Source organism: Erythrolamprus reginae, chromosome 3 (assembly GCF_031021105.1).
Source record: "Erythrolamprus reginae isolate rEryReg1 chromosome 3, rEryReg1.hap1, whole genome shotgun sequence".
NCBI classification, from domain to species: Eukaryota; Metazoa; Chordata; class Lepidosauria; order Squamata; family Dipsadidae; genus Erythrolamprus; species Erythrolamprus reginae.
In genome coordinates, this window is record NC_091952.1 from 102288792 (window position 1) to 102307791 (window position 19000).

At 42.4% G+C, this 19000-nt stretch overlaps 1 pseudogene; it reads left to right on the top strand.

Moving 5' to 3' along the window:
- The first annotated feature begins 577 nt into the window (after positions 1 to 577).
- LOC139165365 (mucolipin-3-like) lies at positions 578 to 18083 on the top strand (annotated as a pseudogene).
- The last annotated feature ends 917 nt before the right edge of the window (positions 18084 to 19000 follow it).

The following is a 19000-nucleotide window of genomic DNA, read 5'->3' on the forward strand; positions in this document are numbered from 1 at the left end:
CTGTATGACGGTAAGACATAGAATGGAGTTCCATATAATATACATGTCTTAAAGAACCCAGTTATTCATTATTGGACTTCTAGACCATTCAGAAGCCGTGATTCTCAGCCATTTTATGATGGTGCAGAAATCAAGCAAGAGCCAAGGATAAATGTGCACGTAAGAGAGGGGGAGGATGGGAGAAATGTCGAAGATTTTTTTGAGAAATAACTCGTGAAACTATATCCTGTAAAATCTTAACAGGAAAACTGATAAACAAAATAATGTGTTTATGGGAAAAACCTCCTTATGTTTGGTTCCAAAAATAGTGCTTTCTATGTTAGGAACATGAGAACTGTGGGAGAACTCATTTTTCTTCACTGTTAATATCTTTTTCACTGCTGTGATTAGTTGATGAAATAACATCAATGGGCTATAAGTTGGCATGGAAGGTGCTGTAATACTTGTAGTTTAGAGTTGAAACTCTTGTTGTTAAAGGAGACAATCACACCTTGAGTTTTAGATATGCTCACAAATACATGCATAGCATTTTTGGTTAATCATTCCAATATTGCTAATGTTTTTTTCTATTCCAGCAATGGAAAATCCTGAAGTGCTTGTAGGCAGCTGCAGTACTCAGGATGATGAACATTTATACAGTGTAAAACATCATGCATCAATGTGCCAGCTTCTGGAAGATCAGTTAAGAAGAAAACTTAAATTTTTCTTTATGAATCCCTGTGAAAAATTCTGGGCCCGAGGAAGGAAACCGTGGAAGCTGGGCATACAAATTCTGAAAATAGCTATGGTCACTATCCAGGTGAGATACAAAGCTGCAGTACAATTATTACTTACACATTTTTAGCTACTGCTATATAAATTCAAGAAATTATAACCAGTTGAGTGACAACCTCTGATTTACTGCTGCTTTAGTGACTTGTGTTTTTAGAACCATCTGTACGGTTGGTATTTGAAACTTTCAGACCTTAATACAGGCAGTCCTCGACTTATAACCATTTGTTTAGCAACTGTCTAAAGTTACAAGGGCTTGGTCATATAATTAGAATTTGGGCGCTTGACAGCCAGCATGTACTAATGATGGTTGCAGCATCCTAGAAACATGTGACCTGCATTTGCAATCTTCCCAGTTGGCTTCCAACAAGCAAAGTCAATAGGGAAAGCTGGATTTATTTAGCAACCGCATAATTCAATCAATTACTGCAGTGATTCATTTAAAAACCATGCCCCCCCCCCCCATTTTTAAAAATAAAATCAGGTACAACTCATGTAATAATTGCCTTGCTTAGCAACAGAAATGTTGGTCATAATTGTGATTGTAAATCAAGGACCATCTGTAAGTATTGAAATGACCTGTGTTCTTACACACTGAATATTTTGGAAGAAAATATTTTTGTCAAGTATTTAGTATTGACAAATTTAATAATATATGTATCTTCATCATATGTTCTCCATCTGTGTTGCAAAAGAACTTTCATAAGTGCCAGCTAACATAGCTATCTCGTTTAGGAATTATAGAACTTTTAATCCAAATATTTGATGGATGCTGGATTGGGGTAATGAACAGAATAGGCTATTAGTCAAGTAGAGACAATGAACAATATCAAGATTATAGTTGCAGTTTCATTTCATTATTATATATGTCACTCTTCAGCCTTCTACTAATTAAATCCTCATTGTTCACCAACTATAAGGAAATATGTGTGTTCAGAATATAGTATGAAAATGTCCAATATGAACTATACTAATATTATATTATGTTTTTATTCAGCAAAACAGATCCAAGATCAAAAAGAATAAAATAGTCATGATATTGAACTGGGCTAAATTATAAGTGTAACAAGAATATAGTTACATAAATATAGGAGGAGTCTTTGACCACTGAATGAAAATAAAAGTTGTAAATCGGAGGGATGGTACCCAGCTCTTTTTTCCTATATGTTCAATTCCTGATTTATTTACCTTTCACACTCTCAGGGTAAAATGAAACTACCAAGAGAATGAGTAGGGAATGGTGGTAGAACTACTGTATTTTTTGGAATATACAGATAAGAGGCACCCTTTTCCTCCCTAAAAGAGGCTGAACATTTGGGTGTGACTTATACTTTGAATGTTACTTTTTCAAAGTTTTTTTCCCCAGCCCTAGCAAGGTGCTGACAATCTTCTCTGCTTCCTATGCCCTCCGAAGAAGGTTTTTTCCAGCCCTAAGTCTTTGCAGGCTTGCTTTCATTCCTATCCCCTCTGAAAAAGGCTTTTTCAGCCCTAACCAAGGATAAAATAATGTGTTCGAGCTGAACTGACTAAGAACACTAACCAGATGAATACCTGATAGGTAGATTCCCCCCCTCTATTTTACTCCCCCGAAACTAAGGTGCGTCTTATACTCCAGTGTGTCTTATACTCTGAAAGATACGGTAGCTACGAATGCTCCATCAATTAAAAAATTTAATGTACTTGTGGTCAGAATGGACTTTTTGAGTATTTTAGCTGAAGAATTCCCTTTCTATTGATATTTTCAGCTTGTAGTTTTTGGTTTAAGCAATCAAATGGTGGTTACATTTAAAGAAGAAAACACGGTATCCTTTAAGCATCTATTCCTGAAAGGCTATATGGACAGCATGGATGACACCTATGCAGTGTACACGCAAAAAGAGGTCTATGACCAGATCTCTTTCTCAATAAAACAGGTAATATTAGTCTATCTATCTATCTATCTATCTATCTATCTATCTATCTATCTATCCATCCATCCATCCATCCATCCATCCATCCATCCATCCATCCATCCATCCATCCATCTATCGGCTGTATGTTCCAGCATAAGTCTGGAATGACTCAAGCAATTTTAAACAAACTTGGTACACAGATGATTTACCCTCTGGAAACAAATACTGTGGGAGTAAGACACCCTAGTACCCCTTAGTGTGTGTGTGTGTTCCAGCATAACTCTGAAACATCTGGGCCATTAATGAGAGCGAGTGCAGCGTCCTAGAGTGGACATTGTCTATGATTCACTTCTGTCACAGCTTCCTCTAGAAAGCCAGCCATGACATTTGCCCTCCACTGGGCCAATGGGAAAGCACTTGATATTCCCTTCTCTTGACAGAAGGTGGCCCAAAGTGCCATGATTGTAGAAAGGGTGGGAAAGAGGAGTGCGTTGGAGGGGGGAGGGACAGGGCAGGGGTGATGGGCATGGGGGTAGGGGGAAGAAAGGCCCCTCTCAATGACTCCCTGTTAGAGGCAGACGACGCCCCCTGGTGGATTTGGGGCAAAGTGCCAAGATTGTAGAAAGAGCGGAAAGAAGATCACATGGGAAGGGGAGGGCAGGGGTGATAGGCATGGGAGTAGGGGGCAAAAGACCCTTCTCAATGGCTCCCTGTCAGACAAATGCTTTGAGGTCTATAAATACCCGTGTAGCGCTGGGTTTTCAGCTAGTATTTTATAAAATATTGTACACTGAACCTAAACTAAGCTTGAAAAAGCCAAGTCATTATATGTAAACAGATATGAATGGAAGGAAAATCACATTGGTTTCCTATACCATAGAGCTTGCATTGGCTCTAATGAGGCAAGAGATGCAGACCTTTTAATTCCATAGTAACCTCATGAGATAAAGGTAACACAGGCAATTGGCCCATAAAAATGAGGTTTTCTATGACTGAATCCATTTCACCGAGTTTTATTTGAACCTTAGTCTTTGTAATTCTATTCATGAGATCAATAAATCTGAAAAGCAGGATGTTCCATCGCAGACATTCTCTTGCGTCTCCAATTAGTTCAGTTTTAATTACCAGGCAGCTCCATTAACTGGTTGTACCTTGTCGCTTAGTTCTTACAACTGCGTGCTAATTCGGTTGGAAATCACGCCTACGAAAAGAAAGGATCAATATGGCAATATGTCAGTACTTCTACAAGAGAGGAATTATCAGCCCTGGAAATGACACTTTCGATATTGACCCAGAAATTGAAACTGAACGACTCAAATCAGATAGATTGTTTCTGTGTGTGAGAGAGAAAGGAGAATGAGAGTGGGGTGGGCGGAGGTCAGAAAGAGAGACAACTTGAGCAAAGTCATAGTGTTTAAAAGCAAACACATAGTAATTTCCAGTATCATTACAATATAATGGGTAGACACTTCAGATGTTTTATTTGTACAGGAAGAAATTCAACTACTGCAGATAGTCCTCACTTAGCAATTGCTTCATTCAGTAACAGTTCAGAGTTACGACAACAGTGAAAAGGTATATTTAAGACCAATCCCTGAACTTGCAGCTATTGCAACATCCATTGTCACCTTCTCAGCTTGTTTCCAACAAGCAGAATCATTGTGGAAAATGGCAGGAAGTCACAAAAGTCATATGCCATTTTGCTTAACAACCTGAGGTGATTTGGTTAATGACTGCACTGGAACTGTCATGGGATGTTTCACTTTATGACTATATCACTTAGTAACTGTGATTAGTAAGTGAGGACTACTTGTACATTAGAGTCTTGTTTAAGTCATGAAAACTGCAGTAGTGGTGCTTCATTTAATTCCTTGCCCCATTTCACTCAAATGATGTCAGCTTCAGTCAGACCTAGTATATTCCATATAGATGTACATTGTTTATATCTATGGAGATTCTCAGTCATCCAGGTTATGGTTGTCCTGAAGGTGCTTTTTCAAGAAGTAACTGGACTTTCTGGTTTTTCTTTGAAGATGTTTTGCTTCTCATCCAATAAGCTTCTTCAACTCTGAGCTGAAGAAGCTTCATGGATGAGAAACAGAACATCTTGAAAGAAAAACCAGAAAGTCCAGGTGCCTCTTGAAAAAGCACCTTTAGGGTGTACGTGGTTTAGTTTCCAAGTGGCCTGATACCCTGCTGATAAAAATGGCTGACTCATAGCCCAGTGACTTTATTGTATCTGAAGCAGGTTCTTCATACTGGTAATTATTGAACAGAGTTAAGGGTGCATCTACTTGCAAGATACTGTAGTATAATCAAAATTGAAGCAATTGATGTCCCTCATCCACAAAAGTGTCTTGCCAACTCAACATTGCAAACATCACCAACACTAATTGGTGATTCAGGTTCATGGTGAACTTTACTATTAGGAAAAGTGAGGCAGTGCCCTCAGACTGTAGACATGTGATAGAAAGCATTAGTAACCTGTTGGATGACATAAATGTTTGCTGTGTGGATTATTTTGCGCTCTTACTTTTGCCCTGAAGTATTGAAGAAAATGTCACCTTACAATGCACTTACAAATCCAGTTAGTTTACTTGCCTGAGCCATTCATGTTTATGTGCTTTAGGCAAATACCGAAATATATTGGCTGACTACTGGCCTCTGAAACTTTGTGAATAAATTTGAGTGGACAGTCTTAACTGTTCAACATGAATATTGATTACTGAACATATAGAATTATTGGTAGTGTCTGTTATGAGAATTCAGAAGCATTGTGACTTATTTTTGGAGTTTGGAAATAGTGACATAAATAATAATCTCTTAGCGAACTAATGTAGTAAACATATGTGCACAACATTTCCAAACAGTACCAAAAGCTGAATTCCGTAAGGATATCTTAGCTTAAACCTCTAGGGTATGAAAGATATTAAAGGACTGTTGACAGATTGAGGGTCTTTTCTTGATATATGTATGCAATTACATGAACCAATGTGTAACATATACAAATAATTACAGTACAAGAACTTTCTGAATTACTGTTTCTTCATTTTATTCAGATGGAAGTAATTCATAACTGCATTGAAACATCATTCTACAGTCATAAGTAGAAGGGCCTGTAACCATAGAAATTAGGGTATTAGGGTACTGATCTGTGGATCAAGTATAAAATTTCCTTTTTGGGTTTATTTTTAACAAGCAGATATTTTCAGGGATTCTTTATCAAATAAGAATTCCCATAAGGCAGAGGTTCAGTAAATATATGCATTAAATTAATGAAAAAACATAGCTGCTTTTTTCTTGCAAGTATGAAGAAAGATTTTACATCTCGTATTATTTAGATAAGACTACTAGTGACCAGATTCCTTATTACTGATTTTCTGTCTTCCTCGTCTTATTAAATATTGAGTATTTTCTATATGCCGTAAAGCATCTGTCTTCCCATAGAGTGTCTTTATGTGGAGCCAATGCTACCTCTGGAAAATGGGACACTGAGGAAGACTCCTTTCAATTTTACTTTGGACTTCCAGAGGTGAGGAGAAATAAAAGTTGCTGGCATTCTTGAACATTTTTGGTAATGGTGAAATAAAGCTCCGGTCTCTGTTCTAGACTTGTAACTCTGACACTCACGTTCAAACTGAAGACCATTAATCTCCAGACTGTTCGACAACACGAACTCCCAGACTGCTATGATTTCACACTAACAGTAAGTACAGAGGTGGAGTCCTTGGAACTTTCTGAGCTTGGTTGTTTATGTGCAGATAAACTAGGAAGCAAGTAAAAAAAATTGAACTGATGAAGACTTGTAATTAGTCATTTTCTGAAGGGCAGGTTTGGGATGGGAGAAATGGGCCTAGATTGTGTCAGCTTCTTCTTAAAGTGGACTATTGCAGTATATACATTAGCAATTTAGAAGTAGAGAATAAAGTGAAATGATAACGCTGAAGCTAATCAAGAGGCAGGCACCAATGATTTATTGCTACCAGAGATTTGCCTGCCCACAGCTGCAAATACCCATTTGGTAAATCAGCTATTCTTTGTGTGTGTGTGTGTGTCCTACAATTCACATTAATTCTCGCGGTAACTCACCTACTCTTCTTTTAGTTAAGTTCAAAACATAATTCTATATAGTATTAGCTTTTTGACAATAATATTAACAGTAATATTAATACTTTTATTATGTGTGTAACTATATTGTAATTGTAACTTTTAAAATTTGTTTCTATTTATTTTTGGTTGACTGTGGCTGGCGATCAACTTGAATACTCCTCAGATGGAAAAATGCAATAAAACCCAAATAGTGATAAGAATAGCAATATTTCTGAAACAATATTAAAAAGATGAAGACATTGGGTCATGTTCTCTTGTTAAGTTTTGTTCGAGGATTATTCAGATATAGTCTTTATTCTATTTCTCCACCTTATTTTTAAACTGCTTAGATTTGGGGGAGAATGGTACACTGACAGAACTAAACTAACTCCAAGCATTTTCTGTTTTCTACAAAACATGCTTTTTATATGCCATCACTGCTTCAAAGTTATACTTCAAGCTAACTATAAGACTTTATGGCTTTTTTGAGAAGAATAGTAGATAGATAAATAGATGGATGGATGGAAAGTAGGTAGGTAGGTAGGTAGATATAGATTTTGATTTTATTACCAAGCATTAGGCATAAACTATTCAGATTCTATCTGAACTAACGAGTGTTTAGAAATAAGAATAATAGCATCTTTTCTTTCTCCACAATATCTACAGATACTCTTTGATAACAAAGCTCATAGTGGAAGAATTAAAATAAGCCTAGACAATGATATTGCCATCAAGGAATGTAAAGACTGGCATGTTTCTGGATCAAGTAAGCTTAAAAAACATACTTTTGTTATTAATTATTTAGTGCTTATTAGGTTTTATTGAAGGCCTAGTGATGCATGAAGTTAAATATAGTATTTGCTATGTTCTGTAGTAACTATATTTTTTTAAGTATGTTTGTCAACTGAGCACGCAATTTGAATATGTGTGTTACATCATTTCACCTATAGTCCTTAAAAAAGTCTCTTTCTATATGGTTAATATTTACATTACTGGCGAAATTCAAAATTTTTCCCTACCAGTTTGGTGGGTGAGGTTTGGTGGGCGTGGCAAGGAAGGATACTGCAAAATCTTCATTCCCACCCCACTCTGGGGCCAGCCAGAGATGGTATTTGCCGGTTCTCCTAATTAGTCAAAATTTCCGCTACTGGTTCTCCAGAATCTGTCAGAACCTGCTGAATTTCACTTCTGATTTACAGTATATTAGAAGGGAATTCCCCACAATGGGAAATTTGCCCCAAATGCAAATAACTACATAACTTGAGGGAGGAGGGGTCCTCTTTAGACTATCAAAAGTGTGAAGCATTCATTCTTTTTGATGGCTTTGAATCCTTTAATTATCCACCTCTCCCTGTATTGAAAAATGAAGTAAGATGGAGGCCTCTTCTCCATTATTAGCACTCTCTCAAGGCAATTTCACAAAGAAAATTTTCCCTCAGACACAAATGAGTATGTGTTCTATGAGAGTATCAGGTTAACTATTATGTATAGACAAGTAAATCAATCTTTTTTTTCCCAGTACAGAAGAATACCCATTATATGATGATCTTTGATGGTTTTGTCATACTGACATGTCTTGCATCACTGATTCTCTGCACACGATCTGTAATTAAAGGAATTTATCTACAAAGGGTAAGCTTATGTTTGTCAGTATCTCTTAATAAATTTAATTGCAGCTTTTCAATAGCAATTTCTCTTTTCTTGCCCTCTCACGTATCCTAGGATTTTGTGTCTTTTTTCCAACATCACTATAAGAAAGAAGTATCTTTCTCTGATCTAGTGGAATGTGTCAATGGATGGTATATCATGATCATCGTTAGTGACCTTCTTACCATAGTTGGTTCTACATTAAAGATGGAGATACAAGCTAAGGTAAGTGACTTGAATGCTGATTAGATGACCTGTGTTCCAGTTTTGGAAGTCCCAATTGAAATCTTATTGACCAACCTGAATTTTGTTATTTTTATAGTTCACTTGAGTCTTCGACTGGGGAAAATGGTCACATTGAGAAAACTGCTGCTCCAGAGAAGGCATTTTTCTAGCTGTATATTTTATCTATCCATGGTAATATCATTAGAAATTAGAAATGAGCAGTATCTGTGCATATCATCAAAAGTCTATTAATTTGCTGTGCAATGCATTTGTGCTCTTTGTCCACCAGGAAACAGCCCTGACATTTTTAGCCCATTTCTTTTTAATGGAATAAGATTTACTCACCTCCCAAGAACGGTCTCCTAATCTAGCAGAACTTTATGTCTCCCATCTCAGTGTCAAAAGAAAAGAAAATATGGTATCCCCAAGAGTTAAAATGAATATAAAAGGTCCTTTTTTTATGGGCACCCCAACTGAAATTCCGTTAGTGTAATTTATTGAACATCATCTTAATCTTCATATAGAGTCTGACAAGCTATGACGTCTGCAGTATCCTGTTAGGAACTTCCACCATGCTTGTGTGGCTTGGAGTGATCCGCTACCTCAGCTTCTTTAAGAAATATAATGTAAGGATCTTCTGGAACACTCATGCTCTTGGTATTCTTTTCTGTTATTACTGGCAGTGCTGAATGTCTTTGGAAAGTCTAATGAGCATCTCTGGGTTTTTCTTGGGCCTTGTTTTTCAGCTGCTTATTTTGACTCTCCGTGCAGCATTGCCAAATGTCATTCGATTTTGCTCCTGTGCGGCTATGATCTATCTGGGTTATTGTTTCTGTGGCTGGATTGTGCTGGGCCCATATCATGCTAAGGTACTGTGAGTTGGATGTTTGTCATCTAGTTTTGTATCTGAAGGGTCTTGGGCAAATGTTAACAAAATGAGCACGCTGCCAAGATATCTGAAAGGGCCAGTTTATCACTTTAGTTATGTAACTATACATGATCACCAGAATATGGAGTTGTCACGTATAGGTATATATTCTGCATTATCTGAGGCATTGATGCACATTAATAAAATATTGTAATATCCAGAGATTTTCAAGGGCTGGTATTGAGTAAAACATGTAACATTTATTTGCAGTTTACTGTATTTGACCACTATTTTTTAAACAACTTGAGCAAAAAATGGAAATAATTTTCTTTTCTTTTGTCTGTTTGTTCCTGAATATTTGTTCTCTTCTAGTTCCATACCTTGAATATGGTTTCTGAATGTCTTTTCTCTTTGATAAATGGAGATGACATGTTTGCTACTTTTGCAAAAATGCAACAGAAAAGCTACCTGGTGTGGCTGTTCAGCCGGATCTACCTCTACTCTTTCATTAGCCTCTTTATCTACATGGTTCTGAGTCTCTTCATTGCCTTAATTACAGACACGTATGAAACAGTGAAGGTACATAAACATCACTATAGGATGTTACGTTTAATTTTTGAAATGTGAATTTCCAAAAGTTCTGAAATAGTTTTCTGAATATCAAATGATTTTGTTCATTTCATTATTCTCTTGTGCAAACAGAGATATTCTACACCTTTGCAAGAATTCAGCATAACATCATGACATCATCATACAAATGACATAGAGCTCTGATAAGTTCATATTTACTGCAAGTAAGCAAAAAAGGGCCATTTGCATGATGACATCATGATGCAGTGTCATCATTTATTCAGTCTATGTCAAACTCACAGAGTCATGTTACCGTCATATAATGTATTGCAATGTTTCCCCCCTTTGCGGAACTGGGGTGGGCTTGGCCTGCGCATAATGCATCCAAATCACAGGCCATCTGTTCCATTTATACCATAGCTGAGTGATAAGTTTTTTGTATTTAATTTTTTTTGTTAGCATGGTTTATCTGGTTCTAAAGAACTGAGCAAGTTCTTTAGAACAACCAAGACTGAAGTTTAAGGCTATAACCTATTGCTTAATTTCCCAACTCTACTTTAATCTGAACTACTATGCTTAATTTCCCTTGGGCAAGAGGACATGTACTATGATAACAGTTGTTTTTCCCTTCCCATTGCCTATAATATGAGGGAATCTCTTCAGAAGATAGTTTGGGTGCTCCAACTTCCTAATGTCCTCTGTAGGCCCTAAAGACAAAAAAAATATGAAAAGCCCTCAAGCACTCTTCTTGCAATACTGACATGAGAAGACCCCAGGAACAAGACAAGATTTTAAGTTAATGTTATGTTTATATTGAATTACAAGGATATTTAATTCAACACAATTCCTATGATTTTTGTTGGTTTTGATGCAAAGTTGTGTCTAATCCATTGTGGCCCCATGGACAACATTCCTTCAGGCCTTCCTGTCCTCTACCATCCCCTGAAGTCCATTAAATATCACGCTGACTGCTTCAGTGACTCCATCCAGCCACCTCATTCTCTACCATCCCCTTATTCCTTTGCCCTCAATCTCTCCCAGCATTAGGCTCTTCTCCAGTGAGTCCTTCCTTCTCCCCTGCACTGTTCGGAGAGTCCAATGTGGGTTGTTCTTCAGCCTCATTGGCAGGGACTGAGTTAAAAATTAACATAATTATGTCCCGCCCCCCTCTACCTCCTCAGGTTCAGTCTTAAAAACTCAGTCATAGTGTAGGGACTATGAGTTTTCTTCTCACAGTATGTGAGATTTATAGGATGTTTACTAACAATAATTTTTTCTCCTTTTTTTCCCTTTCTCTATAGGAGGAAGACCTGGATCTCGAGAACCACTGCCCTCCGGGGTATTGTTCTCCGTCTCTTCAATCCCTGAGAGGCCACTGCTCTCCGGAGTATTGCCTTGCTGAAAGGGATCGCTGGATTGGGGTCCCTGACGCCCGCGATCAGACCCCCCCCCCCAACCACTCTTCCAGCGCAACGAGTCTCCGAGTATCGGTTCTTACCGATCAGAGGAGCAATCAGTACACAGAATTTCCCCATGGGGGGAAATCAGCTGTAAGGCGATCCCAGCAGCTCCCAGACAGCGTTCCTGCCGATCGGCAATGAAAAAAAGAAAAAAAGATCAGCTGTTCGGAGGCCCTTTGCAGCCACCTTGTTCCCGATCGCTCAGAGGAGCAGAGATCGAAGGAATTGAAAGGGGGGGGTGCAGAAGGTGATTGCCGAGCTGCCCGAAGTTGCGCCCGCCATTTTGGCGCAGGGCCAAAGCCTCTGAGTCCCCCTCCGGCCGTTTGAGAAGCAGAGCTTTTCCCGCCTGATGTCACGGCCGCCATCTTGTTTGCTAAGGGGTCAGAGTGACTAGGCTCTTTTCAGCCTATCCCAGGGCCGCCATCTTGCTTCAGGGCGTTGCCAGGACAACGAAGCTATTATGGGCTTCTACCTAGTATCCAGCCAATCACGAGCAGGAAAAACAGATGACATGTTATTTAGGGGACACCAGCTTCCCTAGTCCACCATTTTACTTGCTCTTAAGCAGTAACCTCGTGTTTTTGGCTCGGTGTTGTTACAAACATGTCTCAATCCAGTCCCAGCGCTCCTGTGCCCTCCTCCTCCAAGAATAAAAGTAAGGACAAGGGGCCCAGCTCAAAATCTAAGGGGAAAAGCTCTCAGTCCTCCAATGCACTAAAGGAGGCTGAGAAGAAAATAAAGGCCCTCGAGGCCCAGCTGGACAAAGCAAAACCAAGACAAGGGCCTAGCCCCTCAGCCATGGTTATTCCACCCGTTTATCAAAGCCCGCTGGGTCCTCCTCCCCTGTCATCGGCCACCTTCGAGGGGCCTCCCTTTCAAAGCGCTGGGGGTCTTTCACCAGACCGCCCATTAAGTGCCCCCCCACCATCTGAGGGATTTCAGAGATCAGAATGGAGCAGGCCTGCCTCTCAACCTCCAGCAGCTACAGCCACATTCACGCCCACAGCAGCAGGGCTCAGGAGCTCTACAGATAACTGGCAAGCCATGTCTCCCTCGGTACAAGACATGATTGCTTCAGCTTATGCACAGGGCATAGCAATTGGGGCCCAACAACAACATCAATCCCCACTGCCACCTCGCCCCAGCAGGCAGGATATCTGGTCAGCTCCTGCACCTGCACCTTCCCTGCATGACTCTTTTCAGGAGGAGCAAGAGTTCAGAGAGGCCTTTTCAGACCCAGAGAATGAGCTGTCGGGGGATGAAGCCACCTTACCAGAACAGCCTGTATTAGCAGGCTTATTCAAGGCACCCATTTTCAGGGTTCTCCTAAACAAGGCCAGAACCACACTAACTTTGACCAGTGCCCAAAAGACGGCTGACCAGGATGTGGGCACATTACCCGCTTCCAGACTCATTAATGAGCCTCAAAGGGACTCAGAAACTATCCCTGCAGTGCCCATATTTGCAGAAAACATAAAGAGGCCCTGGCAGCAACCAGCAGCAGCTCTGGGTCCCTCAGCTCTGGACAAGAAGCTTTACTCCTTCGATCCAGAAATAGAGGATTTGCTCCAATACCCGGCTGTGGATACCCCGGTTACCTCGCTAATTTCCAATGCCCTGGTTCCATCGGAGATGGCGGATGGTTTGCGGCCCGATGATAGGAAGGCCGAGAACCTGATCCGGAGAATGCACCAGCTATGTGCCTGGTCCTTGAGAGCTGCTATGGCAGCCTCCTTCTTCAACCGGGCCTCAATCCTTTGGCTTCGAGACATCCTCCCCAGGTTGGGCCCGGAGGACGCTCGCCTTCGCCAAGACATTAATAAATTGATCGCCTCCACGGAGTTCTCCGCCGATGCCACCTTGGCTGCTTCTAGGTTTTCATCCAGGGCGATGGCTACCAACCTTTCCACTCGACGCCTAATATGGCTCCGCTCTTGGCAAGCGGACGCCAAATCGAAATGGCGTCTTGCAACCGCGCCCTACCAAGGGACCACACTTTTTGGAGAATCACTAGATAAAGTCTTGATCGAGGATAAAGACAAGAAAAAGGTGCTGCCAAGGTCGGCGAGGAGGCAAGACAGGCGGGCGGCCCCATACTACAGAAGGCAGCCCTTTCGAGCGGACACGGCCGCGCCTGCGGCCTCAAACACCAGGCCATATGGACAGAGCTCCTACACGCAGCCATCCTTCAGGTCCGACAGAACAGGTTATGGAGACAGGAACCGACAGTTCCAACAGCCCCGCAGATCCTTTCGGGGCGGGAACAGAGGAGGGTACCGAAAACAAAAATGACTTACCCATCCAGGTACCCATCGGTGGACGCCTGCAGTCCTTCTCAGGCTCTTGGGCGGCTATTTCCACCGACATTTGGGCGCTAGATACCGTGAAGAATGGTCTGCGCATCAACTTCCTACAGACTCCTCCGGACAGATTCCTACAATGCCCGTCGCTATCTCAACCAAGATGTTCCCTGATTGCCAGGGAAGTACAACACCTGTTGGACATTGGGGCAATAGAACCGGTGCCAGTACATCAACAAGGACAGGGGTTCTACTCTATCGTGTTCTTGGTCCCCAAGACGTCCGGCGGCTACCGCCTGATTCTCAACCTCAAGCAGCTGAACATCTATGTTCGCTACCAACGTTTCAAGATGCATTCCTTACAGTCAATCCTGGCATCCATCCGACACCACGACTGGATGACCTCCATCGACCTCAAAGAGGCGTACCTGCACGTACCAGTTCATCCACATCATCGACGTTTCCTCCGCTTTTGTATACAGGACCATCATTTCCAGTACAGGGCAATGCCCTTCGGACTTTCATCGGCCCCCAGAGCTTTCACCAAGCTTCTGGATGTACTGACAGCCGACCTGAGAACCAGATCCATTCGTCTCATGGCCTATCTGGACGACGTAATCATCTTGTCCAGCAGCCCTCAACAGGCCAGACTAGATCTACAACGGACAATACGTTCTCTAGAGACCTGTGGTTTCACGATCAACTATGTGAAAAGCCACCTGAATCCAACCAAACAGCTCTTACATTTGGGAACTCTGATAGACTCTGCAGCCGGAATCGTTTACCTGTCATCAGAGAGGCAGCAGAGGGTGAGGACGCTGATAGCTTCTATTCAGCACCGCACCAGGGTCCCCTTGGCCCTTCTATCCCAGCTGCTAGGAGTCTTCATCTCCTGCATCAGCATCGTCCCATGGGCGCGGCTGCATGCCCGCCCGCTTCAATGGCTCCTCCTCCCCTTCCAAAGAGCACGCATGAGCCACTCCAAACACCAGGTACGTCTCACGTTACCCGTCCGTCACTCTCTGCCCTGGTGGACGTCCCAAGCGCTGACCAGAGGCTCTCCCTTCCTACACCATCGGGAGGTGACGATCACTACAGATGCGAGCCTCTCCGGCTGGGGAGCACATTGCGGCTCCAGAGTGGCCCAGGGTCTCTGGACAGCAGACGACCTGAGGGACCCCAATATCAACTTACTAGAACTAAGGGCAGTCTTCAAGGCACTCCACTCCTTCAAAGACCGGGTAGAGGGACAGCATGTCCTCGTCATGACGGACAACGTAGCAACAAGGGCCCATATAAATCATCAGGGAGGTACGAGGTCGGGCCGTTTGATGGAGGAGGCTCACTCCCTGATGTCTTGGGCGGAAACACACCTGGTCTCGATCCAAGCAGAACACATCTCAGGATCAGACAACACCCAGGCGGATTGGTTGAGCCGCACAACCATCGACCCGGGGGAATGGTCATTGAACCCGGAGGTTTTCCAGGACATTATACACCGTTATGGGGAACCGGTAGTGGACCTGTTCGCGACCCACCTCAACAACCAAGTGGTCCGATTCTACTCCCGGTTCCCGTGCCCGGGAGCCGACCGTATCAATGCGCTCCTCTCCCCATGGCCAAGGGGTCTACTCTACGCCTTCCCTCCGACTTGCCTTCTACCCAGGGTAGTCTCCAAGATACTCTCGGAGCAGGCGGAGGTGATTCTCGTCGCCCCCTTTTGGCCCAGACGACCATGGTTCGCGGACTTGATGGACCTCTCAACCTCCCCGCCATGGAGGATCCCATACCACAGACTCTCCCTCACCCAGGGGTCATTGGTGCACCCAGAGCCTCAGTGGTGGAGGCTTGCCGTGTGGAGATTGAGGGGGACCGCTTGAGGGCGGAATCCCTGTCGGAAAAGGTCATCCATACCATCCAATCGGCTCGACGCCCATCAACGACTCGCATTTACCAAGCGACATGGGCAGCGTTTTGTAGATTCTGCAGAGCTCGAGAGATCCCCCCTCGCTCAGCCTCCATCTTACATCTATTAGACTTCCTACAGAAGGGGCTGGACGAAGGGCTGACTCCAAACACCCTTCGCAGGCAGGTGGCAGCTATCGCCACGGTCTTAAGACCAGACCCCCTTCGACCGATTTCCCATCATCCATGGGTTAAAGACTTTCTCCGAGGAGCCTCGAATCTTTCTCCTCCAGTTATCCATCACTTCCCATCCTGGGATTTGACTTTGGTCTTACAGGCCCTTACAGGACCTCCTTTTGAACCACTGAGAGAAATCACGCTTCGCCTTCTATCAATCAAAGTAGCGTTCTTAGTGGCCATCACATCTGCTCGCAGGGTGTCGGAACTCGCGGCATTGTCAGTCCGGCCGGACCTTTGCGTGTTCCACCCAGATCGAGTTACTCTTCGGTTAGATCCCAGCTTTCTGCCGAAGGTCAACACAAGATTTCATAGATCCCAGGACATAATATTACCGGACTTCTGTACCCACGGTTCACACCCGTCAGTCTTACGCTGGCACAAAGTGGACGTCCGTAGAGCTCTAAAGATTTACATTCGACGGACCAGCTCTTTCAGGAAATCAGAAGCATTATTCGTTTCCTTCTTCCCAGGATCCATGGGCAACAAGGTGTCCTCTAAAACTATCAGCCGATGGATCCGGTCCTGCATTATGGAGGCATACAGGACACGTGGGACACCTTTGCCAAGGACAATCACGGCTCACTCTACCAGAAGTGCAGCCACCACTGCCGCCTGGAACACACAGGCGTCAATCGATGACATCTGTCGGGCCGCAACCTGGGCGGCCCCCACGACTTTCATCAGACACTACCGTATAGACTCATTCGCTTCATCGGAAGCGGCATTCGGTCGCAGAGTGCTGCAACGGGTTTGTGTTCAGACACCCCTGGTCCAGCCTATCCCGCCCTAGTTGGTTTGCTTGGGTATATCCCACATTGGACTCTCCGAACAGTGCAGGGGAGAAGGACCGTTAAACTTACCTGAACGGTCTTCTCGCTGCACTGTGAGGAGAGTCCAAACCCTCCCGGCTTCTTGGCCCAGGGGTTCAGTACGTTACCAGTTTAACTTCTTAGTTAATAAAATTGGTTTGTTTACACTATTCCTTCGTTTTTCTTGACTGAACCTGAGGAGGTAGAGGGGGGCGGGACATAATTATGTTAATTTTTAACTCAGTCCCTGCCAATGAGGCTGAAGAACAACCCACATTGGACTCTCCTCACAGTGCAGCGAGAAGACCGTTCAGGTAAGTTCAACGGTCCTTCTCATTAGGTGGCTAAAGTATTTGAGTTTTATCTGCAGCATCTGGCCTTTTAAAGGGCAGTCAGGGTTGATATCTAGGACTGACCGATTTAATCGCCTTGCAGTCCAAGGGACTCGCAGAAGTCTTCTCCAGTGCCATATTTCAAAGGCCTTGCTCCCTCTGTATTATTTTATTACTGCCTTAGCAGCCGTCCGCATCTTCAGGTAGCTAACGTACGATTTGACAAAGCAGATTTGGCTCTGGTTAGCTTTCATATTGGAAGTTGAAAAAAATCTAGTGCTGTGGGAGGTTGAAAACCCATCCTGGAAGGTGGCAAAACCACATCACTTTCTTACCATTCCTGGGCAATAAAACTGAATGGATGTATCCATGTAAATCACAAGGAGTTGGAGAAGGTGGCTTTGCTCTTTGATTTCAGAATTTTCCTTTTCTCTCATATGAAAAAGTATAATTTGGCAGCATCATTTGGAAGACATCTGAATATTTCCTCCAAGGCTACTAGAGTCTGCCTGGAATCCTGAGGCTCAAAGTTGTGTTCCCCTGTCATTTCTACCAGAGTTTAAAGACCGATAAAATGCAGATTACAAGTCCACCCTAATCTCCCAATCTCTTGTGGAAACTTGGGGGAAGGTGGATGAGAAATAGGGTGCAAGAACCTCACTTTTCTCCTTTTTAATAGCTTCTAACTCACCAGGAGAAACCTGACCTTTCCTATTTTTCCTCATCCCTCTTTAAAAATTGTGTTTTTCATAGCCATATAATATCCACTGGAGTTGTACTACATAACAACTTTTTTTTTTTTAGCATTACCAGCGTGAAGGCTTTCCAGAGACAGAACTTCATTCATTCATAGCCCAGTGCAAAGACCTGCCAAACTCTGGAAGATACAGATTAGAAGAGGAGAGTCCTATAAATATTTTCTGCTGTTGTAAAAGGTTGGTGACTAAAGGCCTGGGTGACAGATGCATCATCTGACAGCTTGGTTTCTTCAATATTAAATTAAGTTGGCTGCTGTGAGTACAGAAAGCAGGTTAATAGAACATCAGTGTTGAATCTAGTGAAACTGTAGGCACTTTCTCATAAGCCTAGTGACCCTACACTGGTTTGAAAGCTGCTCTGGATTCCCATGATCCCCCAATGTCATAGATAGATAGATAGATAGATAGATAGATAGATAGATAGATAGATAGATAGATAGATAGATAGATACCCATTTTTCAGAATTGCAAATGGTTAAAAGTGAAAGCAATTACTGATTTATTTTAAACTTTCTGAGGGTTGAGGAATAAAGATACCAGTGAACCTTTAAAATAATGGTGCATAAGATAACTTTGGTATTAGTTATACTTTTGTATAGTGAGCAATTGTGATTATCCCCACTAATTCTTTGGGTTTTTTTAACAGTACAGTTTCTAACCTTGCACTTCTTATTCAGGGTGACTTATTTTTATTAAAATTATTTTCTTTAGATCAATAGATCTTGTTTGATTTTATAAAATGGGACCATTTTGATTTCTTTCTCTTTATTATATTTTTGTGCAGCTAGATAACATCTCTGTACCTTTTCCCCTTCTTTTAGGTCTTAATAAAAACATTGGCAAAAATTGCTGAAAGTAGTTGGAGATTCTGGAGCTGGACAATCATCACAGATTCAGTAAGAAATCATCAAAGAGGAAAGAAAGGAATGAAGGGAAAGAGAGACAAAAAAAGAGAAAAAGAGAAAAAAGAAATAGAGGAAGGAAGGAAGGAAGGAAGGAAGAGGAGGGGGGAAAGGGAGAAAACAGAGAGAGAGAGAAGAGGAAGGAAGCACCACAAACTGTGGTTCTAGACATTGTTTCAGAAGACACTTTGAAACAACACAGCAATTTAGGGCTGGAAGACATCTAGGAGGT